Genomic DNA, 25,961 nt, shown 5'->3' with positions numbered 1-25,961 from the left:
AGAATAAAATTAACATTTATTGATTTCTGGACACTGATTGCCTTATTATCCAAGCCAATGCATGTTGTGAAATGCTCATAACAAGAGTAAGCCTGCATAGAATCTTTCCAAGTCTAAAATTTATCCTACTGTTCAGAATTAATTATGCAGTCATCTCCTAATATTGTTAGCAAGTTGTTCATTGCATTTTTTAGTATGGGTATATGCCCATAGTATATTCTAGAAAGATTCCCAGGCTGCCAAGTGAAACTTGTGTGTGTAAATAACTCAAACAATTGGAGTCTTTGGGTTCTAATACAATCCTTATTTGTGCATGTTTAAAAGTCCCTGCTTCTATTCTGTTAATCTAAGTTTTGTTTTTAATGGAGAATTAACTCCATTGCTATTGAGAGACATCAATGAACAATGATGGGTAACTCCAGCTATTTTGCTGTTGTGGTGGTTGGTGGTGTTGATGGTGTTTGTGTGTTATTCCCTTTGGTTTTGCTGATGTGAGATTATTTCTTGTATTTTCATGGGTGTAGTTAACCTCCTTAGTTTGGATTTTTCCTTCTAGCACATTTGGTAAGACCAGAGTTTAAATATGCCTTTATTATGGAATATCTTACTTTCTCTGTTCATGGTAATTGAAAGTTTTGCTGGGTATAGAAATCTACACTGGCATCCATGGTTTAGAGACAGCAGGTTATTTGTGGGGATCTTTCCGGCATTTAGTGTTTCCATAGAGAATTTAGGTGTAATTCTATTAGATCTGGCTTTATATGTAACTTAGTTGCTTCCTTTGCATCTAACATTCTGTCTTTGTTCTGCCTGGTTAGTGTTTTGATTCTTACATTGTAGGGGGACATTCTTTTCTGGTACTATCTCTTTGGTGTTCTATATTCTTCTTGTACCTTTATAAGCATGACCTCCTATAGATTAGGAAAAATTTCTTCTATGACTTTGTTCAAAATACTTTCTGGGCTTTTGATGGGGGGTTCTTCTTCCCCTATACATATTATTCATTTGCTTAATCCTTTCAGCGTGCCCCAGAGGTCCTGGATGTATTGTGTCAGAAACTTTTTAGATTTAATATTGTCTTTTATCCATGTAGTCATTTCTTCTACTGTAGCTTCTATTTCTGGGATTCCCTTTTCACCTATTTTATTTAAATTAGTAACAAGCTTGCTTCACATGTCAATTCCAGCTCCCTCTCCCTCTACCCCTCTCCTGCCCCCAACCAACTCTCCAACCCCCACCCCACAGACCCTCTGCTCCCAAGGGAGGGTGAGGCCTTCCATGGGGGATCTCCAAAAGTCTGTCATATCATCCCAGGAAGGGCCTAGAACCTACCCCACATGTGCAGGCTGAGAGAGCATCCCTCCATGTGGAATGGTCTCCCAAATTACATTCATGCACCAGGAATAAATACTGATCTACTACCTGAGGTCCCATAGATTCCTGAGGGCTCCTAACTGACACCCACATTCAGGGGGTCTGGATAAGTCCCATGCTGGCCTCTCAGCCATCAGTTTTTGATCCATGAGCTCCCACTTGTTCAGGTCAGCTAATTCTGTGGATTTCACCATCCCTGTCTTGACTCCTTTGCTCATCACTCCTCCACTCTGCAACTGGTTTTCAGGAGTTCAATTCAGTGTTTAGATGTGGGTGACTGCCTCTGCTTCCTTCCACCACTGGATGAAGGCTCTAGAATGTCATATAAGGTAGTCATCAACCTCATCAGGAAAGGGCATTTAAGGTAATCTTTCCACTATTACTAAGATTGCCAGGTGGTGTCATCTTTGTAGATCTCTGCATGTCTCCCTAATGCCAGTTCTCTCCTCAAACCTATGATGACTCCCTCTATTATGGTGTCTTTCATCCTGATCTCTATTATTCCACCTCTCCATCTCTTATATTTGGGTTGGTGAAGGTTGCCTCTGTACTTCCTATTTTTATTCTTAAAATGTTTGTTCACATGATTTACTCAGTTTGTGTATACTTTATTGCTTCTGTTTCCATTTTCAGATCTTGAACAGTTTTATTTCCTTTAAATATTTATTTCCCAGGCTTCCCTTGAAGGATTTATTCACTTCCTTTTTAAATACCACTATCATCTTTGTTTAGTTAGTTTTATGGCCATTTTTCTTGTGAGCCAGATTCAGTGCCTGATGTGATAGAATATCTGGTCCCTGGTGGTGACAAAGTGCCCTGGGTGTTACTGATTTTGTTCTATGCTGTCATATATGCATGTGCATTTGGAGTGATTATATGTCTAGGTGACAATATTTTGTTTTTTCTTGGTTGGATGGGTGTCTGTGGCTTCTGTTACTCCCTGGGTTTTTAGAGAGTGTGTTGACTGGGTGTTGCCTAGTTTGCTAGCCTGCTAGGCTTGTGTGTTTGAGGTGCAGGGGAAGCAGTGGGAATACTTGCTGGTTTTGGAGGCTGGGAGAAGGGGAGGTCAGGGAGAGATAATATGAAGGATCCACAAGAGGTATGTACAGAGGGAGGAAATGTTGCCATTAGTGTTCTTTTATAGAATTAGAGTTGACTCAGAGTATGGCAAAGGTCGACAGTCAGCCAACCTGGTTTTCTAGTGGGCTTGCTTATGGTTGAGCAAGGGGGATGTCTGTCCCATTTGGTGACTGAGACACAGGGATGAGGCCAGAATAGAAGGGCAGTGGGGAATGATATGTGGGATCCAGAAGAGGTGTGCACAGGGGTGAGAATGTGCAGCTGCTGCTTGTGTTCTGTTGCAGTGCTAGGGGTGACTCTGGTAATTGTGTCTGGGGTAATAAAGAGAGTGGGGAAAGTCCATGGTTCCTTTGTGACTTTTCAAACATAAGAATCCTGAATAGCTGGGCATTGGTGGTGCACGCCTTTAGTCCCAGCCTTCAGGAGGCAGAGGCAGGTGGATCTCTGTCAGTTCAAGACCAGCCTGGTGTACAAGAGCTAGTTCCAGGACAGCCTCCAAAGCTACAGAAAAACCCTGTCTCGAAAAAAAAAACAAGCAAGCAACAAACAAACAAAAAACAAATAATCCTGAATAATTTCTCCTTCCTAAACTACTGTATCCATCACAATATTTACATATTGCTCTACAGGGTGGACTTTCCATTGCTGGTCAGAGATAAAAGTTCATCAGTAATCTTGCATTGACTGTTCACTTTCCTAATTTCATCTTCTGAAAATGAATTATTCTCTTCATTCCCTGGGGCTGATAATACTATGGATTGCTGGTAGTGAATAAAATAGAATACAAAAGGAAAATGGTGAGGTGACCTCTAGGGTAGCTGCATTCCAAGTTTTTACTTTCCTCATAAGTAATTGTAGGCTCTGTCTTCTAGGATGCAAATGTGATGTTTATTACTGTAAAAGTGAGATGTCAGAGGAGACAGTATTTATCATACTGGGAAGATTTGGACACACATGGAATTCAGTTAGCTAATTTATAATACTTTGAAATTCTCTTCAAAATGATATACTCACATATTTTATGAAAATGTGTTTGTTATGCAGACAAAAATTTTACCCATAATATGCAAAGGTCTCTCTTGAAATATATGACATGAAGACAATCTTAAATATTGCTGGTGAATTTTTCATGTGATTTTGTCTGTGTCTCTTATAGTGACATAGACACTAACATGAACTTGTTTGGTGTGGCCCAGGTTTCAAATGTTTTTCTTGTCACAAGAGAAACACAGCACATTGTATATGTGTAACATGTTATTTTTATCTCAATTTGTTTTATTTTATTTTAGACTAACTAGGTTATTTAAAAGGGTTCTTTTTAAGGTTATGGATTATTGTATTCATTCTGAAATATATAACGTTATTTTTCATTTTAAATGATTATTTGAATATTCTTTGAAATTTATTAATAGAATAGAATTGTCATCAGTTTTCCCATTGAAAGTCATTATTTTGGAAATGTTTTTGGAATGAAGTCCCAATAAAGTAGATTAGATTCAGCTAAAGTTGGGCACAATGTGGTAGTATTTGTTCATCCTCTTAAGATTAATAAATTTAACACAGTATCTATGGGTTAGAACTGAAAATTCATTAGTACAGAGCATTTCACCTCTTTGTTTTATAGTACACAATATACTTAATCACCAGAAGTTACTCTCAAAATAAACCAAATGTATTGTAACATAAGTTGAACTGACAAAGATCTACAATATTTTAAATGTCTACAAACTAAAGAATACACATTCCCAGCAGCCCATAAAAATTTCCCCAAAATTGATACATGAAGAGACAAAAAAGAGGGCATTATGTCCTTGGGAACTGGAGTTATGGGTGGTTGTAAGACACCATGTGGTTGCTAGGAACTGAACACATTACCTATGAAAGAATAGAGAACGCTACTACTGATACATCTATAATATATAGATGTATAATAAAATTAAATAAAATAATACACCTTCATAGCATACACACACACACACACACACACACACACACACACACACACACACACATTGTTTTTTTGAGACAGGGATTCTCTGTGTATCTCTGGCTTTCCTGGAACTCCCTCTGCAGACCAAGCTGAACTTATATACTGAGATACACCTACCTCAGCCTACTGAGATCTGGGATGAAAGGCATGTGCCACCATGCATAGCTACTTGCTTCATATTTTTAATGTAATTTGAAAAAACCACCTTCTTAGGAATTTCATGCATGCTACAATATACTTTGACAATATTCATGCCTTTTTTTCTATAATTTTTCTCATATTGGCTCTAACCCTTTTCAGATTTCATATACTGTTTTTTTTTTGATAACCTACCTACCTGGGGCCACTCCCTAAAGAAAACTGATTCTTAATAATGTAAGAGCCTTTAATTGTAATAAAAAATCAAAACACAAAGCATGTCTCAATAACTTAGTACAGCTCACATGATATTGTGTTTGACCTGATGAGCTACAATATGGGCAGCACTCTTATAATACAAGCCAACTTTAACCATAGTTGCTTGAAAATCACTGTAAAACAAAATACTTTCGGATTGGATTTAATTCCAATTTCATAAGATGAATTCAATACCTGACACAATTATTGGGGCCAGGAATATTTGGCTAGAAGTCCTAGACCCTATAATACGATTTGTAAATGAAGTGACATGGATAAAGTAGTACAAAAAATGGATAAAGAACACTGAAATAAGGAAACTTTGTAAGGCATAGGACTCTTATTGTGTCCTCAATAAGAGTCTCTATACAAGATTATATATAAAAGAAGGTCTATAACTAATAAGAAAAAATTGCTACTTGATCAAGAAATGTAAAATATAAATGCAACTTCTTGTCATAATTTAATCAATGGAAAACAATTTATTGAAAAAAAGAATGAACTTTACACTCATGGCTACGCTCCTATGATTGGTATTTGCTTAGTACCAGGAGCAGGAAAATTAATTTATATTTCTCTGTTCAAGTATTCATGTCTATTTTATGGCCTATAATATATGTATTGGAACTACAGACCTCAGCTGCAATTATGTCAAACAATGACTTTTCCATATTTTTGCATAAAAACATTATGAAATATCATCATCCAGAGAATTCATTTCATATGAGAGTTTAGAAATGAAAAATCAAATTCCTAGAGAAAACAAGTTGGTCAGGGTTTGTTTGATAATTACATATATAAAAATTCATCTGAAAGACCTTCTTGAAGTTGCAAAAATATTTTAGATCTTTATAAAAGCAGTTGATTCAGCATGAATCCATTCCATTCTACTGTGTGAGATTTTTATTCATTTAACTTGTGTTTGAATTTTCATTGTATATATTCTTTGTACATGATACATAAGAGTCATAATATATTGTACCTTTGACATTAACCTCTATATTCACGTTAATACACTTTCTCTGTATTGCTTTTTGAAAAATTTTGGACATTTAAATATATATGCTTCATAATATTAAAATGGCATTTGAGTAGAGTTGAATAGAGTGAAAAACAGTAAGTTCAAAAATTAAATTATATTGTTTCATGTCATCTGTTGTTGCAATGCAATAGGAACTCTATAGGAAATGATTCTGAGATCTTGACTCATCCTTGAGGATTAAAAGCTGTTTGTCATTCAGCAAGTCTCCTCGGTACTCTAAAATTTAGTTGGGCATCCATAAAATAAGTTTAAGTAAATCTCACACTGGGTCAAAGAGGTAATTTTTTAATCAAAATTCAAAATCAGTTTCAAATAACTATTCAAGGAAAAAGGAAAGTTATTTAGAAATCAAGAAAATAACTAAGTAGGTAAATAATTCGTTTGAAAAAAAGTAAGGTGAATATCTTTTCCCATTCAGTGGGCTGCTGTTTTGTTTTGCTGACTGTGTCCTATGCCTTACAAAAGCTTCTCAGTTTCAGGAAGTCCCTTTTATTAATTGTTTATCTCAGTGTCTGTGCCACTGGTGTATTGTTCAGGAAGGGGTCTCCAGTACCAATTAATTCAAGGGTTTTTCGCACTTTCACTTCCAATAGGTTCAGTGTGGCTGGATGTATGTTGAGGTCTCTGATCCATTTGGACTAAAGTTTTGTGCATGTTGAAAGACATGGTTCTATCTCTAGTCTTCTACATTCCGGCATCCAGTTATGCCAGCACCATTTGTTGAAGATGCTTTCTTTAGTCCATCATATAAATTTAGCTTCTTTTAAAAAAATCAGGTGTTCTTAGCTGTGTGGTTTAATATCAGAGTTTTCAACTCTATTCCCTTGTCTACCTGTCTATTTTTGTGCGAATACCAAGCTGTTTTCAGGATTATACCTCTGTCAGAGAGCTTGAAGTCAGGTGGGTGATGCCTCCAGAAATTTCTCTGAAGTACAGGGTTGTTTTGGCTATCCTGGGTCTTTTGTTTCTCCATATATAGTTGAGAATTGTTTTGTCAAGGTCTGTGAAGAATTGTGTTGGGATTTCGATGGAGATTGCATTAAATTTGTAGATTGCTTTTGGCAACATTGCCATTTTTAGTGTATTGATCCTACATATCCAACAACATGGGAGAATCTTCCTAATTTCTAATATCTTTCTTTAATTTCTTTCTTTAGAGAATCAAAATTATTATGGCACAGTTCTTTCACTTTTTTGGTTACCATTACCACAAGGTATTTTATGTTGTTTGTGACAATTGTAAACACTGATGTTTCTCTGATTTCGTTCTCCCCAAATGTATCATCTATATGTAGTAGGGCTACAGATTTTTTTGAGTTAATCTTGTATCCTGCCACTTTGCTGAAGGTGTTTGTCAGCTGTAGCAGTTCTCTGGAAGAGGTTTCTGGGTCACCTATGTAGACTATAATATCATCTGCAAATACTGAAAATTTTACTTCTTCCTTTCCTATTTGTATCCCCTTGATATTGGTTTGTTTTCTTATTGCTCTAGCTAGAAGTTATAGGACAATATTGAAGTGGTATGGAGATAGTTTACAGTCTTGTCTTGTCCTTGATTTTAGAGAAATCATTTTGTGTTTCTCTGAATTTAATTTGATTCTGGATGTCAGCTTGCTGTATATTGCTTTTATTATGTTAAGGTATGTTCCTGTTATCCCTGATCTCTCTAAGACCTTTATCATGAAATGGTGTTGGACTTTGTCAAAGTGATATCATCTAGTGAGATGATCTTGTGTTTTTTTTCCCTCAGATTGTTTATATGGTGTATGGATTTTCGTATATTGAACCATTCCTGGGATGAAGCCTACTGGATCATGTTGGATGATTTCTCTGATGTGTTCTTGGATTCGATTTCCCAGTATTTTGTTGAGTATTTTTATATCAATGTTCATGAAGGATATTGGTCTGGAGTTCTCTTTCTTGCTTGTATCTTTGTGTGGCTTGGGTATCAAGGATATTGAAGCCTCATAAAAAGAGTTTGGCAATGACACTTCTTCTATTGTGTGGAATACTTTGAGGAGAATTGTTATGAGCTGTTCCTGGAATTTATGGTAGAATTCTGCACTGAAGCCATCTGGCCATGGGCTTTTGTTTTGGTTGGGAGACTTTTCCAGATGTCTCTGGCCTGGCATACCTTTATATCTACAATAAAAACATTATCCTCAACCATGAAATAAATAATTGCTTATAGAGAAACTGTTCAGGCAGTGCTGCAGGCAAGTCCAGGCAAGGCCAGAAAGTGGCTTGCCATGTCACCTCAGACATGGAGAATGTTGTCCACAGATCCTGGGATGGGACTCTGGATGTATTTTCCTCATAAAAGAAAAGGGAATGGAAAGGCCCATTCTATGTCATCCAAGGGGAAGACCCCCAGTTTTGGCAGATAAAGGCCTGGTCCATTGGGGATTGTGACAATGACTTGATGAATGGGACAAGAGATCTAATTCACTAAATAAGCCATTGATACCATGAGCAAGGTGAACCTAAAACTCAAATTCTTTGTTCACTGTTCCAGCCTCATCCATGCAATGCCAGGGACTCACTGTGGGGGGTAGACCATGAACTTGAAGTAAGTACTAAAGCCAATTGACCAAGACATTTCACTGGTGTTGGTCAGTGGCAACAAGGACTTGGGCAATGTTCCCACAGCCGAGATTGTGGAGTAGTTCTGCCATACATGGGTAGATGACTATTTCAGCTTCTGGGTAGTGAGCCTCCTGTTGCTGGTGCTCAATTCATAGTTCTTCTATGATGTCTCCAAGTTTCCTGCACTGAAGCAGGCCCAGGACTATTGACTAGGCCAATAGCTGAGTGTTGCAGTGCAGCGGAGGTGCTAGTAAGCCATTGTCTTCCAGACATCCAGCAGTTCATGTAGAGTATTGATGAGGATAAAGACTACCTCAATTTTATCAAGACTGTCTGGAAGTAGGTGGTAGACAAGGTTACTAAAGAAGTTATCAGAGTTGTGTTCTTTAGCCACTATCACAGGACTGGTGGGAGAACCTACCAGGATGTTAGCATGGTGGTTTCATCTGCAATCTGGTTCCAGAAAAGGAAATCACACCCATGAGTTCTGTGTGGTGGTCATCACTGCTGAGAGAGTTTTTCACTATTACTACAGCTTAGTTGAGGTGAGCAAGAGAGGAATTTATGATGACCTGAAACAGCCGATGAAGGAGTGATTCCCTCTATAACTCACTGAGTTTTCATGCCCATGACAATTCATCTTGCTAGAATGTTCACAGCCCCTCATAGCAATGTCTGAGTTGACAGGCAGGTTTTTGAATGGATTTGACCTTTTGTGAATCAATATGCTAGTTCCTATCCTGAATTATATTCAAAAGAAGGCAATCTTCTTCTTAAAAAGTCAGAAAAGAAGAGAAAGATAAAGAGTAATAGACAATATCCTTCCAGAAAAATTCTGAGGGCAATTCCAGACATTATCAGATCATGAGTGATCCAAAGCTGTTGAAAATATTTCAGGATCTATGGTGAGACAAATATTTCTATAAAATAAAAGAGAGTTCTTTAGCACTTCACTTTCATGAAATGATCTGCAAGAAAAAAATCAGATTAATGAATGCAACTGATGAAAAAGACCTCATGAATATTTGTGCAGTATTATCACATGTTAGTTTTAGAAAATGCCTCATTCTTTTTATCAAAAGAAACATTGTCCAAAATATAAAGTATGATATACTACAAGATAAATCTTAAAATTTTAAGAATACAACAAAGCAACCAAAATAGATATTAATTGAATCAATGCATAAATTTTTAAATTATCCAAACAATGAACACACTCTTGAATAGCAAACAGAATAATAGATAACTATTAATTAGACATTTAAATTTTAATTTAAATGCATTCATGTAAAATTTAAATACAGAAGCACAAAGCTCTCAGATACTTCTTGTTTTGCATAGTATCAATTACTTGTGAATGCAAAGGGTCCTCAGGACACTTACTCTGATTTTAGCAGGTGTGAAAGATCAGTGTGTGGAAAAGATTATAAAGAGTGTTTTTGAAAAAAGTTTGTTTAAATTTGTGTGCTGTCAGTATGTGCTTTGTTGTATTTATTTATCTCACCTGACTCAAATTTCTAAAATAAAATATTTTCCATAATGAAAAAAGACACCTTATTAATGAATGTTTGACAAGAAAAAGCCACAAATATTCAATATTAATATTGATAGGCCCAACACCATCTCTACCTTCACTGCTGTGAATCCTTCCCTCAGTTGCAATGGTTTTATCCTATCCACTGATTCATTCTTCTTCTCTATCAACATTATTTTTGCACAGGTAGACACAATTTCATTTTTATTTAAAAATAACATCCATTTCAGATTTTAAACCTGAATTTGTGTATTTATTCTATTCAGAAGATCATGGTGTTAAACACTTTGGGGTGAATGAATTCTATATAAAATGATTACACAATGAATGAAAGTTTTACAAAAATGGGACAGGGGTTGGAAATACAGTTAAGTGTTAAGAACATTTCTTTTTATTGCCAGGGAACCAGGGTTAGGTTCTCAGCAGTTGCATGGCAGCTCACAACCATTTGTAATTGAAATTTAATGGGATCTAATGATCTCTTCTGAGCTCTGGTGCACCTATATGTCTGCAGATAAAACATTCATACATGTAATATTTTTTAAAGTGACAAACACAGAATTGAAATTTAACCATGGTGTGGCTTATGCCTAGACTGTTGTTATAAACTTCAGATTTACAGTGCTGATTGCATTTTAAAATGTCACTGACATTTGTCTTTATTAGTACATAGACTTTGCATTACTAAATAAGGAAATTTGTCTACATTTATCACTAACACAAATATTTAAGGAGGTAAAATCTCACTATTTTTCTTTGCTCACTATTTTCTTTGCACACCCCCCTCCATCCACACATACACTGTTGTTCATCGCCAATACAGGAACCACTTCTCCAGCACTTTTCATTTCCCATGTCAGGGTCATCACATGTCAGGCTCAGGGTAGACTGGTTTCACCAGGAACTGCCACAGAGACACCCCTTTATCCATGTGAAGTTTCTCTGTGCTTCACATGATTATGTGATTTCCTTTCATGCTGTCTAAATACCTGAAAATCACTAATTTACCTTATGCAATCTTAGTCCAACATAGAAGTCCAAAGGAAATTCATTTGTCCACCTCTATTTTTATGAGACTGATAATTCTATGTCCATTTCAAATATCTACTAACTCAATATTTTTCTCTCCATTGATTCGCATGAGTGTAGCTGTACTCTAAAATTTTCACCTTTTGCTGGTACCAAAATATGATGCACACATAGATGGCATTTGTAGCTCTTTCTCTTAACATTAATTTGTCAGGAAACTCAATTTCTTTGGAACTCCAGGTTTTTTTTGCATTTTTTTTGGTTTTTCTAGAAAGGGTTTCTCTGTGTAGCTTTGGAGCCTATTCTGGAACTCGCTCTGGAGACCAGGCTGGCCTCGAACTCACAGAGATCCATCTGCCTCTGCCTCCCACATTCTGGGATTAAAGGTGTGTGCCACCAATGCCCAGCTGGAACTCCAGTTTTATGAATCATTTATGATAGGACATGAAGATGTGGAAATGATTTCACTCTTTGTTATTACATCCTGGTACACTTTATTAGAAACCTGTCCATGAAAATTGAATAATTTAAGGCCCAATTATAAAGCTAACATTAAGAATGACCACTGTTGAGTTCAATCACACTATTACTTTTGACAAGTTTGGCAACCGTAGTTTGCAAAATCAGAGCATGTATTTAAATAAAGTTTCACATTTCCAGCAAGGCCTTATGGTCTTTGACCAAAAAGGAGTTTGTATTCTGGTGATTAAATAGTGTTGAACAAGAATCTTAATGGCTGATCTTGTAAGTCATTAATAAGTATTTTCAAAAATCCCAGACCTTGTCTGTTTAGCCTCAAGGGGTAACATTGTTATGACCCAGTTTTCAGCAGTCCTGATGTGATTCCAGGTAAATACTGATCATCAATATTAGAGCCAAACTTCACATTGGCATGAGTGCAGATTGGTATCAAAAAGAAGAAGGAAAAAGAGAAGAGAACCTCTAAGGCACTACATCAAGTGTTCATCACAGACCATATCTTGGTCCACTCTAGTTTAATTGTTAGTGGATCAAGGACATCCAGATTTCACCTTCACCATCAGTAGTCTGCATCCAAAAGACTCTGTAACTTTCAACTGTCAATAGGGAACTATCTAATATTTCAACATGTATAGATCAGAGCATAAACCACCCAAGAAGAAGAAGTCCTAGTTTGAGCTGCCTCTACTGCTCCTTATGGTGTATCCACCTGATTGAAAAAAGGCAGACTATCCAAGCTTTCATTTGTAAACATATTTAGGGTAAACAAACTTTGGGACCTTGCTGCAGGTGACCTCTCTCTTCATTATACATCAGGATCAGACTCAGGGTCAGAATTAGAGAGCTTAAACTGTCTCTCTTGCTTTGAAAGACACTCATCCTCTTTCTGGGGAGCATCTCCAAATCAAATGGTGCCTAATATTGATGCAAACTCATGAGCTGAATACATTTAACATGCTCTTTAGTTTCAGCACTTCATTTGATTAACTATAATGAAAATAGGCATGACCTCTGAATTGCCACTGGAAAGGGGGAGGGATGATACAATCTGCAGGGATAGTTTTAGCTGAAACCAGGAAAAATAAATAAGGAACTACAGACACAAATATAGCCAACATAATATAGGAAACGGAGAATCTCAGGCATTGAAGACAAACTAGGTGAAATACATTCATCCAACAAATAAAATCTTAAGTCCAACAAATCCCTAAAACAAAATATCTAGGAAATATGGGACACTGTGAAAAGGCTAAACATGAGAATAATAGGTATAGAAGAAGTTGAAGAAACCCAACTCATAGGTGAAGAAAACATATTCAACAACATAATAGAAGAAAACTTTATCAATTTAAAGAAAGACATGCCAATGAAACTATAAGAAGCCTACAGAACTCCAGGTAAAGTGGACCACAAAAAATACTCCCCTCATCAAATAGCAATTTAAACAACAAACATAATACAGAATGAAGAAAGAATTTTAAGAGAGGCAAGGGAAGATTATTAGCTAACATGTAAACATAAACCTGTCAGAATTACAACTGATTTTTCCCATGGAAACTCTGAAAGCCAAACGGTATTAGATCAATATTCAACAAACACTAAGAGACCAGGGATGTCAGCCCCAACCACTATACCCAGAAAAGCTTTCAATCACTATAGATATAGAAAACAAGATATTCCACGACAAATCCAGATTTAAACAATATCCAGCACTACACAAACTAGTGGAAGGAAAATTCCAACCTAAGAAGTTAACTATTCTCACAAAAACATAGGCAATAGATAATCCCCCTTTACCAAAAGCCAAAAGAAAAAGCACAAACAATACCAGCACTACCAACAAATCAATAACAAACAAGTATAAGCACTCAATGGTCCTTAATTTCCTTCCTTAAAAAGACACAGGCTAACAAAAGTGATACAATGACAGAGTCCATCCTTCTGCTGCATAGAAGAAACACACCTCAACTTCAAATATAGACAGTACCTCAGAGTAAAGGGTTTGGAAGGATCTTCCAATCAAATGGACACATGAAACAATAAAAATCACAGTGAAAATACATCATGATTATGTCTCAATTCTAAACATCTATGCCCCAAATTCAAAGGCATACATGTTTGTTAAAGAAATATTATTAAAACACAAATCACACATAAAACCTGACACAGCTATAGTGGGAGACTTCAACACCCCGCTCTCACCACAGGACAGGACCAGCAGACAGAAACTTAACAAAGAGACAAAGGAAATAGCAGAAGTTATGACCGAATTGGCATTAACAGACATCTATAGCACATTCCATCCAAACACAAAAGAATATACATTCTTTTCAGCATCACATGGAACCTTCTATATAATTGAACATTTATACTGAAATATAGCAAAACTCAACAGGTACAAAAATTTGAATAAACCCCTGTGTCTGATCAGACCCCCATGCTTTAAACTTATAATTCACCAACATCATAAATTGTAGAAACAACAACTCAGGTAAATTTTCCAATGGGCAACTGCACCATTCCTGGATCAAGGAAGAAATAAAGAAAGAAATTAAAACTTCCTGGAATTCAATGAAAATAAAGACACAACATACCCAAACTTTGGGACACTTTGAAAGCAGTACTATGAGGAAAGTTCAAAGCTCTATGTGCTCATGTGAAGAAATTAGAGAATAGTCACACCAGAGAATTGATAGCACAACTTAAAGCTGTAGAATAAATAGAAGCAAATTCACTGAGGAGGAGTAGACACCAGGAAAAAATCAAACTGAGGGCAGAAATCAATAAAGTTCAATAAAAAAAAAACATTTCAAAGAATCAGTGTAACAAAGAGTTGGTTCTTTGAGAAAATCAACAGGATAGACAAACCTTTATCCAAACAAACCAAAAGGTAGATGTCCCGCGCAATAGTCTCGCCAGCAAGAACCACACAGGACATTCGGATCCTTCTGTAGGAAAGCTTTAATGTGTCTTGAGAGGAGAGCATAAGCTTACCAGAGCGGAGACCCCGAGCCAAGAATCCCGTCCCCTAATAAAGGCTGGCAGCCGCTGCCTGGGACGTGTCACCCTATGATTGGCTTCAGCTCCTCAGGCCATATGAGCCACGGAATAGGCAGAGATCAAGGAAATGGAAAATTACCCAGCGCCTGCGCAATAATTTACATTCAGTGCCTGCAGGCACCATCATTGTAATGGAGAATGCAGGGACGGCTCCCTACATCTCCCCCTTTTTTTATTAATTAATGATAAGGCTTTATATTTTTACAAGCAAATAGGTCACCCATATGTTGAGGGATAGAGGCAGAGGTTGTACCTTCCCAATCAAACATTAAGACTGTGTACAAGAGTCGCCATCAGGCTGTTAGCTTGACCCGAAGCGCTCTCGACCTGTCCTCTGCCGTTTTTCTGGGAAAGGGAGACTAGGGCAGGCAACCCTTATGCAGGACAACATGCCTCCCAGAGAAGCCTGCATACTGGGCAACTCTCTGTGTGATGCCTTGTTCAACATCCCTCATGGGCTGCTCAAACCAGACACTCTACCCTGTGCAATGAGCCTAGGCTCCGGGTGTGCAAGAGCTGTCTGGCCGGCGGCCTATTGCTTAAGCATAGTTAGCCAAATATCAGTGGAAGCCCCTTGTTCCAAAGCTACAAGCGCTTGGGCGATAACCACCTTGTCTCTCTTAGTTTGAGCCCTGAGCTTACAGACCAGCCAGAGAAGTAACATCAATCCGCAGCAAACGGCTGCACCAAACAATCCCATCCCCACCCATTAAGCGATCTATGATGACAATCTCTCCGTCAAGGACAGGAGTTAATCTGGATAATAGTGGATCTCAACTCCCTGGGAGAGGGTGGAGTTCCGACTTTTGAAGGTCCGAAGGGGCTCTTTGGGTGAGTCTTTTCGGGATCCACAGGGGATTCTCTTCATCCTGTGGAAAAACACATATAGCTCCCCTGGATCTTATGAGAATAGGATCCGGGCCTCTCCAAAGACCAGTTAAGATATCTTTCCATTTTATCATTTCCTTTGGCCTTTCAGGTTCTGAGGTGTGGCGCTTGGCCGCAGTATGGCCCTGAGCATCAATGTTTAGAAAATTAAGGGTAAAGAGTGCCATGGATATTGTAACTCTGTTTTGTAAGCAGTTGGTGGCGGGGCTCAAACACAACCACGAGTGGCAGGTACCAAGTAGAACGCTCTGTCGAAGTAACCGCTGAGCTAAAGCCAGCCCTTAAGAAGGCATGGCTACAGCTTCCCCTACAGGTAGAGGCATGCAAATTAACAAAATCAGAGATGAACAGCAGGACACAACAAGGGATACTGAGGAAATACAGAGAAACTACAGGTCATACTTTTAAAATGTGTACTACACAAATTTCAAAAATTTAAAGATAATGGACAATTTCCTGGAGAGATATCACTTATCATAATTGAATCAAGAACAGACAAGTAACATAAAATGACATGTAAGCCATAATGAAATAGAAGCATTCATCAAAATTCTCCCAACAAAAAGAAGTCCAGGGTCAGATGTCTTAATTGCTGAATTCTACCAGAAATTCAAAGAAGAACTAATACCAGTACTCCTCAAATTTTTCCATAAAAAGCTGAAGGTTCATTGCCAAATTGTTATTTTTAATTTAAATTAGAAACAAGATTATTTCCCATGACAATCCCAGTTCCCTTCTCCCTACACTCCTCCCCTACCACCTCCCCAAATAAACCCTACCTACCACATATAATTGCTGCTCCCTCTGGATGGTGAGGCCTTCAGTATGGTGTCATCAGAGTCTATAATATCATTTGGGATAGGGCCTAGGTCTGCCCCATGTGTCTTGGCTTAGGGAGTATTCCTCTATGTGAAATACGCTCCCAAAGTCCCCAATTATGCTAGGGATAAGTGCTGAACTACTACAGGAGGTCCTGTAGATTTCCAAGGTTTCCTCACTGAAACCCATGTTCCTAGGTTCTGCATCAGTCCCGTGCTGGTATACAAGCTATGAGTCTGGGGAGCAAGAGTTCCCCGATGTTCAAGTCAGTTGTTTCTGTGGGTTTAACCAGCCTGCTGTGCACTACTTTGCTCTTCACTTGTCCTACTCGGCACGCTGATTCCAGTTCAGTTCAGGGAATAGTTGTGGGAGTATGCCTTCTACTTCTACCAACTGCTGGATAAGGGCTATCTAATTGGTGGCATATAAGTCAGACATCAATTTTATTATCAGTGGAGGGCATTTGAGGTAGCCACTCCTCTGTTGCTTAGATTATTAGTTGGTGTCATCTTTGTAGATTTTCAGATATAAACCTAGTGCCTTATTTCTCTGTAAACCTAAAATGTATCCATTATGGTATCTCCATTCTTATCTTCTATTATTCCCCTGAGTAATCCATTCTGCTCCCTCAAGTCCTCTGCATCACTCTTCTTCTCCCCTTCTCTTTCTCCTAGCTCTAATCTCCATTTTGCCATGATCTCAATTTGATCAGTGGATCCTAAATCTTTCCCCTTCTCCAGAGGACCATAAAAGTCTCTCTTAGGGTCCTAGTTTACTAGCTTCTCTGGCAGTGCGGATTGTAGGCCGGTAATCCTTTACTCTATGTCTAAAATCCATATATAATTGAGTGCATACCAAGTTTGTATTTTTGTGATTGGGTTACCACACTCAGAATGGTTTCTTCTAGTTCCATCCATTTTTCTGCAAATTTCAAAATTCCATCATTTTTTCTGCTGAGTAGTACTCAATTCTGTAAATGTACCACATTTTCTCTATCCATTCTTTGGTTGAGGTGCATCTAGGCTGCTTCTAGTCTGGCTAATACAAGTATTGCTGCCATGAAAATCTTTTAACAGATGTCCTTGTGGTATGAATGTGCTTCTTTGGGTATATGCTTAAGATTGGAATTGCTGGATCTGTGGTAGACTGATTCCCATTTTCTTGGAGAGTCCTCATACTGATTTCCAAAGTGGCTTTACTGGTTGGCTCTCCCACCCACAGTGAAGAAGTGTTCCCATGTCTCCACATCCTCCCCAGCACAAACTTTCATTGGTGTTTTTGATTTTGGTGATTCTGACAGGAGTAACATGGTATCTCAGACTTGTTTTGATTTGCGTTTCCCTGATGGCTAAGAATTTTGAACACTTTCTTATGTGTCTTTCATCCATTTTAGATTCCTCTATTGAGAATTGTGTATTTAGTTCTATACCCCACTTTTTAAATGTATTGTTTGGTGTTTTGGAGACCAGCTTCTTCAATTCTTTGTATATTTTGGAGATAAGCCCTCTGTCAGATGTGGGGTTGGTGAATATATTTTCCCAGTCTGTGGGCTGCCAATTTGTCTTGCTGACTGTGTCCTTTGACTTACAGAAGCTTCTCAGTTTCAGGAGGTCCTATTTATCAATTGTTGATCTCAGTGTCTGTGCTACTTGTGTAATGTTCAGGATGCACTCTCCTGTACCAATTAATTTAAGGGTATTTCCCACATTGTTTTCTAATAGGGTTACTGTGGCTAGATTTATGTTGAGTTCTTTGTTACATTTTTATTTAAGTTTTGTGTATGGCGATAGGCTTTGGTCTATCTGCAGTCTTCTGCATGCCAGAATCCAGTTATGCCAGCACCATTTGTTGAAGATGTTCTCTTTGTTCCAGCATTATATTTGGATTGTTTGTCAAAAGTCAGGTTTTCATAGGTATGTGGGTTAATTTCAGGGTTTTCAACTCTATTCCACTGGTCTACCTGTCTATTTTTGTGCCACTACCAATCTGTTTTCTGTACTATGGTTCTATACAAGAGTTTGAAGTCAGGGATTGTGATGTCTCCAGAAGTTCCTTTATTGTACAGGGTTGTTTTGTCTATCATGGTCATTTGTTTCTCCTTATAAAGTTAACAATTTTTCTTTCAAGTTCTGTGAAAAACTGTTTTTGGATTTTCATGGTGATTGCATTCAGTCTGTATATTGCTTTTGGCAACACTGCCATTTTTACTATGTTGATCCTGCCTATCAAAGAACATGGGAGATCTTTCCATTTTCTTTTATCTTTTTTAATTTGTTTCGTTAGTGACTCAAAATTCTTATGGTACAGGTTTTTCACATTTTTGGTTAGTGTTACCACAAGGTGTTTTATGTTGTTTGTGGCATTTGTGAAGGGTGATGTTTCTCTGATTCCTTTCTCCACCAATATGCCATCTGTATATAGTAGGGCTACAGATTTTTTTGAGTTCATATTGTATCGTGCCACTTTGCTGAAGGTGTTTGTCATCTTTAGGGGTTCCCTAGTAGAGTTTTTCTGGTCACTTATGTAGATTAACATTTCCTCTACAAATTGTGAGAATTTGACTTCTTCCCTTCTGATTTGAATTTCCTTGGTCTCCTTTTTTTGTTTTATTGCTCGAGCTAGAACTTCAAGAACAATATTGAAGAGGTATGGAGAGAGTGGACAGCCTTGTCTTGTCTCTGATTTTTGAGGAATTGCATTGAGTTTCTCTTTACTTAATTTGATGTTGCTTGCTGGGTTGCTGTATATTGCTTTTATTATGTTGAGGTATGTTCTTGTTATCCCTGATTTCTCTAAGGCCTTTATCATGAAGGGGTGTTGGATTTTGTCAAAACTTTTTTGGCATCCAGTGAGATGATCATGTGTTTTTTCGCTCAGTCTGTTTATATGGTGGATTACATTAATTTATTTTTGTATGTTGAACCATCGTTGCATCCCTGGAATGAAGCCTAGTTGATCATGGTTGATGATTCTGTGATGTGTTCTTTTATTCAATTGAAGCATTGTAAAAGAGTTTCATTGCCAAAAGAAGCAGAAGTTTCATTGCCAAACTCTTATTATGAGGCTACAATTTCCTTGGTATCCAAGCCACACAAAGATACAACTTAATAAAGAGAACTACAGACCAATATCCCTCATGAACATAGATGCAAAAATACACAATAAAATACTGGCAAACAGAATCCAGAAATATATCATAAAACTCATCCACTATGATCAAGTAGGCTTCATCCCTGGGATGCAGTGTGGGTTCAACACATGAAAATCTATCAATGTAATCCACCATATAACCAGACTGAGGGAAAAAAAAGCATTTGATCATCTCACTACGTGCCAGAAATTCCTTTGACAAATCCAACACCCCTTCATGCTAAAGGTTTTCGATAGATCAGGGATAACAGGAAATTACTGCTCATAATGAAAACAATAGACAGTAAACCTATAGCCAATGTCAAACTAAAAGGACACAGTCATAAAGACAAAATGGCAGTGCACAGAGTGAGAAAAGCTATTCACCAAGCCCAATCTGACAGAGGGCTGATATCCAATCTTTCCAAAAATCTCAATAAGCTAGTGTCCAAAGCACCAAATAATACAAGTAATTAGTGGGGTACTGAAATAAATAGAGAATTCTCTACAGAAGATTCTAAAAAGTCTGAATGACACATAAAGTATTTAACATCCTTAGCCAACAGGTATATTCCAATTAAAAAAACTATGAAATACCATCTTCTTCCTGTCAGAATGGCTGAAAAAAAACACCAATGATAACTTATGCTAGATAACATATAGAGAAAGGGGAACACTCCTCCCTTGCTTCTGGGAGTGCCAAGTCTACAGCCCCTTTGGAAATCAGTATGGAGATTCCTCAGAAAAATGGGAATCAATCTACCACAAGATCCACCAATTCCACTCTTAGGCATATACCCAAAAGACGCACATTCATACAACAAGGACATCTGTTCAAGTATGTTCATAGAAGCATTATTTGTAATAGCCACAACCAAGAAGCAACCTACAGGCCCCTCAACTGAAGAATGGACAGAGAAATGTAAGTTTACACAATGGAGTACTATTCAGCAGAAAGAAACAATGGAATCTTGAAATTTGCAGGAAAGTGGATGGAACTACAAGAAACCATTGTGAGTGAGGTAATCCAGTCACAAAAGACAAACTTGGTATGCTCTCATATATATGGATTTTACACATAGAACAAAGTATCACCAGCTTTCAATCTACACCACCAAAGAAGCTAGGAAAGAAAGAGCACTCTTAACAGCGACACACATAGTCCCCTGGGGAAGTGAAATGGGACACGATCTCCTGAGCAAATTGGGAGCATGGAGGGAAGGGAGACGGAGCTAGGAAAATGAGAACATGAGAAGGGCATAAGGGAGAGGGAAAGTTGAATTGGGCTGCATCTAAACACTTAACTGAACTGGAATCCAGTTTCAGATAATGAGCTGTGATGAGCAATGTTGTCAAGACCTTTCTGGTGAAACCGATAGAAACAGCTGACCTGAACAAGGGGGAAGTCTTATTCCCCAAAGTGATAGCTGGGAAACCAGCATGGAAATTATCCAGACCCCATGAATGTGGGTATCAGTGAGGAGGCCTCGGAAATCTATGGGGCCTCATGTGGTAGATCAGTACTTATCCCTAGCATAGGAAAGGACTTTGGGAGTCCATTCCACATAGAGGGACACTCCTTGAGCCTAGACATATGGAGAAGGCCTATGCTATATCCCAAAGGATATGACAGACTCTGAAGTCCCCCCATTGAAGAGATCACACTACCTGAGGACCAGAAAGATTATGGAATAGGTAGGATGTTATTGGATGGGGGAAAGGATCAGAGGGAAAAGAGAGGGAACTGGGATTGAAATGTAAAATAATCCTGTTTCTAATTTAAATAAAAATGGAAAAAAAGAAAAGAGACAAGCAAGATTATTGTGGGGAAAAACAGGAATTCACCAACCTTGAAGAAGAGATGGAGAATATATGCATAAGCTACAGCCCAGGAAGAGAATCACACTGGTATTACATATGTGCAGTGAGCACTATTTACTGCATGAACTCTCATTTATACCTGAGGAAGGAACATGCTTGTGTTTACCAGTGTTGCTTAACAATGGCTGTTCCATCAATACTTCTGTTTCAGTGGTCAAGCCAGAGCCTCTCTCTTTGGAATTATTCGTGGTCAGCTCTGATGTTTACATAGTGAATGGTTAAAAGCTCATCAATTGATGAGATGTTCTCCACCCTGAAGAATATCTACTGCTTTAAAAAAGAGCTGATAAAAATCTCCTTGTGCTTTTATGATGGACCAAGAGGTGAAAGGAAGATATGTTTCTGTTGTGGCTATAGAATTGAAGACAGACTCAGAAAATAGTTTCCACAATGCAGTGTGTATGGAAAGGTGCAAGTGGCACTGCATCTGCTGGAAAAAGAGAAGTAGCATATATATTATAAGGACTCAAGGAAAATGTGAGAACACTTATTAACTAGGTATGAGGGTCCTCGAGGAATTTGGGTGATGGGAGAATCCTGCCTTTCCTAGATTAATTAAGGGCATGAGGAGTGAGTGGAGCCCAGCTATGCTTTCTTGTACTACAGTCTCCTGGGTACCTGTGATCACTCAGATGTTCAGTATCAAGATCTTCTTCTGAAGCAGTAGAACCATGAGAGATTGTTTTATCATAGAAGATTGCATGGGAGAACAGCAGATTCAAAGGAAGAGGGAAATGAATGGGAACAAGATGAATGATGGGAAAGACACATAGATTAAATACAAAGAAAGTAAAAAAGAGTTGTGGTGGTCATAGCATTTCTTCACAGCAATAGAAATCCTATCTAAGACAACAGGGTTGCTTCTGTATATGAAAATAAACATAATTTTAATTTAATTTTGAGTACCCTCATTTCAGACTATATTTTCCAGATCTATACATTTTCCTACAATTTCCCCAATTTCATATTTCTTTATATTTTAATAAAACCCCATAATTTCATTACCCACTCATGTTTACGGACATCCATCCTGGTTCCGTATATTAGTTTTTGTGACTAGGCCAGCAATAAGCATAGATGTACAAGTGTCTCAGTGTAGGATGAATAGTTGTTTCATTACTTGTCATGAATTTGTAACTGTGTTATATGGAAACCATTTTTAATATTTTGAGAAAGGTCTGCATTTATTTTCATAATATACTGTACTAGTTGTTTGCCCAACTTCAGTGAATAAGGGTAAGTGTTCTGTTTTCCTTAATCTCCATCAACAGAATTCTTGATTGTAGGTATTTTAATTTGCATTTCTTTGATGACAATGAAGGAGGAATGAACAGGGCTCTAAGAGGAAAGTTCATAATACTAAATTTTACATTTAAAAAATTGGAGCTCTCTCATACTAGTAGCTTAATATCACACCTGAAAACTCTTGAAGAAAAGGAAGTCAAACTCTAAAAAGGTACATAGCAATAAATATTCATACCCAGCATTGAAATCAATAAAATAGAAACAAAAATAGAAAGACTCCATTAAAAAAGAATTAATTTCATGTGAAAACAATTAAGATTGAAAAACCCAAATTAACTAAAGAGCTGAGAAGAAATATTGAAATTAACAAAATTACAAATTAAAATGGTGATATAAGAAAAGGCAAAGGATGCTAAGGAGTTGCAGAGAAGGAGGAGTGATGAGCAAAGTGGAAAAACTCAGGATGGTGAAACCCACAGAAACAACTGATCTGAACAAGGAGGAGATCTTGGTCACTAGACTGATCACTGGGAAACCAGCATGGAACTGATCCAGAACCCATGCATGTGGGTGTCCGTGAGGAGGCATCAGAAATCTATGGGGCTTCTTGTACTAGATCAGTACTTATCGTTAGCATAGGAATGGAATTGTGAGCCCATTTCACATAGAGAAATACTCCCTCAGCCTAGACACACCAGGGAGGGCCTAGGCCCTATCCCAAAGCATATGACAGATTCTGAAGACCCCCATGGAGGGCCTCACTCTTCCTAGGGAGCAGAAATGGTATGGGATAGGTAGGATGTTAGTGGGGGCAGGGCAGGAGGAGGGAGAGGGAACTAAGATTGACATGTAAAACAATCTTGTTTCTAATTTAAATAAAAAATGGAGGAACAAAATAAAGTAACTCAAAGCATCATTCCAAGTTTCACATTATTTCAAATTTTTGTTTGACACCTTTCCAGTGTTCAACAATTTAGCAGCAAATTACCACTAAAGCAATATTTTAATATTCTATATTTAAAATTGCCTTTTGCCACTTGGAAAGAGGCTGATTGTTACTGCATGGTTTAATACTGTATGTCTAGATTTAGGAGGAATTTATTGAGTTTAAATTCAGCCATGCTTTGAAAGTATAAAATGTCCTTCTTCCAGAAATGTCCATTGGGTCATTTTCTTTTCCATCTAATTGGTTACCCTTGATAGTCTTACCATTTAGTGTTCATTATATACTTTTTGTAAACAATATATAATCTTGTGGGATCCATAAGATGCTGTATGCTTGGATGACATATTTGGTTTATATAGTTTAAATATTAATTCATGTTTTCTAGTATTCCATAGTAAGAGGGCTTTTTTACTGTGGCACAATATTAGAAGGACAACTGGGCCCTAATTCCAACTCATCCATCTCCTCAGAGACATCTATTACTCAGAACTCCAACAGATTCCATAGGCCCAGAGAGAGTCAATACATGTTGGGATAACAGAAGCCATAGGCCCAAATAGAGTCAGCAGAATAGCCACAAGAGCTCTACTAGAGACCAAGAAATTTCTACATTCTCCAGAGGAAGATTCAGGCTTTACTGGAAGCCAAATCAGATGAACGGACCAAAGACCCCCAAAATCCCTAGCTGAGATACACTACTGAAATTAAATACTCATCAGTAATCAGAACCTATTCTCACTCATGTAAGAAAATCATAAGGGATACAGAAAACAAAAACAAAAAAAAACATCTAACAACGACAAACACAGGAGTCAAAACGTAGAGCTACAATCACCCCAAATCCAGAAAGTGTAAGAATACAATCAGTAACAGAAAGGGCAATATATCACATCTAGAACCCAGCTATCTTATGCTACAAAACTTAAACTTTCCAATACCACTAAACCAATAGAAAATGACCTTAAAAATCACAAAATGAAGATGAACTTAAAGAGGGAATGAATAAATAATCAGAGAAAATCAATATATCTCTTAAAGAACAAACAGATTGAGGAGACCAATAAATATATTCAAGACCCCAAAATGGGAATAGAATTGTTTTCAACCTTATAAGGACAACACCCCCAGGGTAATACAAGTCATAACATAGACCACTCAGATAAGCTGAAATGAGTTTTTAGAAAACATGACCAAGCAAGATGTTTGAATCTTATTACATTAAAAATTTATCCATGTAAAATATCTGAAGAAAAATGAGTCCATAAATTTTAAAGTATCAGGGAAGTGAATATGGGAAGATTTGGAGGAAAGGGAGAAATCTTGTAATTAAAATAGAATTTCAGAAAATAAAGAAAAAGTTAACAAAAATAAAGTATACAAAACAGATTATTTGTTAAAATTAGTCAAAATTTACCAGCTACCTCTAATTAAGAAGCTACTTATTACATACAAACTGATAATTTTCCTTGTGGAAATTTGTGAACTGCAATAAATTTTCATATAAAGGAAAAGGAAGATAATTTAGGATCTCTACAACATTAATGACATTCTTTACTTTTCACTTCATATCTTAGTGAGGACCCTGTAATTACAAATAAAGCTATTTATTTTTAAATTCCTAATATGACTAGCACATCTGGAACCAAATTCTGAGGTAGAAAGTATTGCTTTAAATATGGAATTCAAATTATGTTTTAATATCCATGAGAATATACATAAATCTATATGGATTGGAAGATGTGAGGACTAGAAAACAAAAAGACAAAGGTTGTAGGGAGCAAATTGAATCAAGACACCATCCTTTGATATCCTGAACATGTCTGATAACAACAGCTTTGGAACTCCACTTTAGAATAAATATACTCTGATAAGTATCAGATCACCCTGAGTCTGGACACACCTCAGTCTTGGCACCACATAAGCACTATGCCCTGTGCTTAAGGTGAGAGTGGGAACTGCTCAGGACCAAGTCCCCACATCCACACCTTGAAAATTCTTGCATCTGCGTCAGCAGTATGGACCACCCCAAGATAGGCCACAACTCAGTCTTGGCAACACTCTGCCATCTGCTCTCCACCTTCCATTGAGTCTTGATCTCCTATGCCCTCCTCTTGAGTGAGGAGAACACTATGAGGACCTAGATTATCCAGAGTTACCTACATTGAAGTCTTGATCCACCTACAACCACCAGGAGACTGGAGGAGAGAGAGAGAGACCCAAACTGCACCCACTGCAAAAAGGGTAAGGAAAACTACAGTGTAAGAAAACACTCAACAACAGAAAGAACAATGTTAAACTACAAGAAACTAGGGACTCTACACCGGCAATACCTGACATTCCTAAAACAGATGAAGCAGAAAAGAAGGACCTAAAAAATATTATGGAGATGATAGAAAACCACAAAGAAGAAATGAGAAAATCACTTAAAGTAGTGGAAGAAATGATAAAACCAAAAATTTAAGTAATAAACAAACCTCTTAAT

General features: G+C 37.5%; 1 pseudogene; it reads left to right on the top strand.

The window, feature by feature from the left end:
- The first annotated feature begins 8,145 nt into the window (after positions 1–8,145).
- Positions 8,146–9,064, top strand: LOC113833060 (annotated as a pseudogene).
- Positions 9,065–25,961: the final 16,897 nt, after the last annotated feature.

The sequence above is a fragment of the Cricetulus griseus genome, unplaced genomic scaffold (genome assembly GCF_003668045.3).
Source record: "Cricetulus griseus strain 17A/GY unplaced genomic scaffold, alternate assembly CriGri-PICRH-1.0 unplaced_scaffold_40, whole genome shotgun sequence".
In the NCBI taxonomy this organism is placed as follows: domain Eukaryota; kingdom Metazoa; phylum Chordata; class Mammalia; order Rodentia; family Cricetidae; genus Cricetulus; species Cricetulus griseus.
This window is presented reverse-complemented; position numbering and strand designations above follow the sequence as displayed.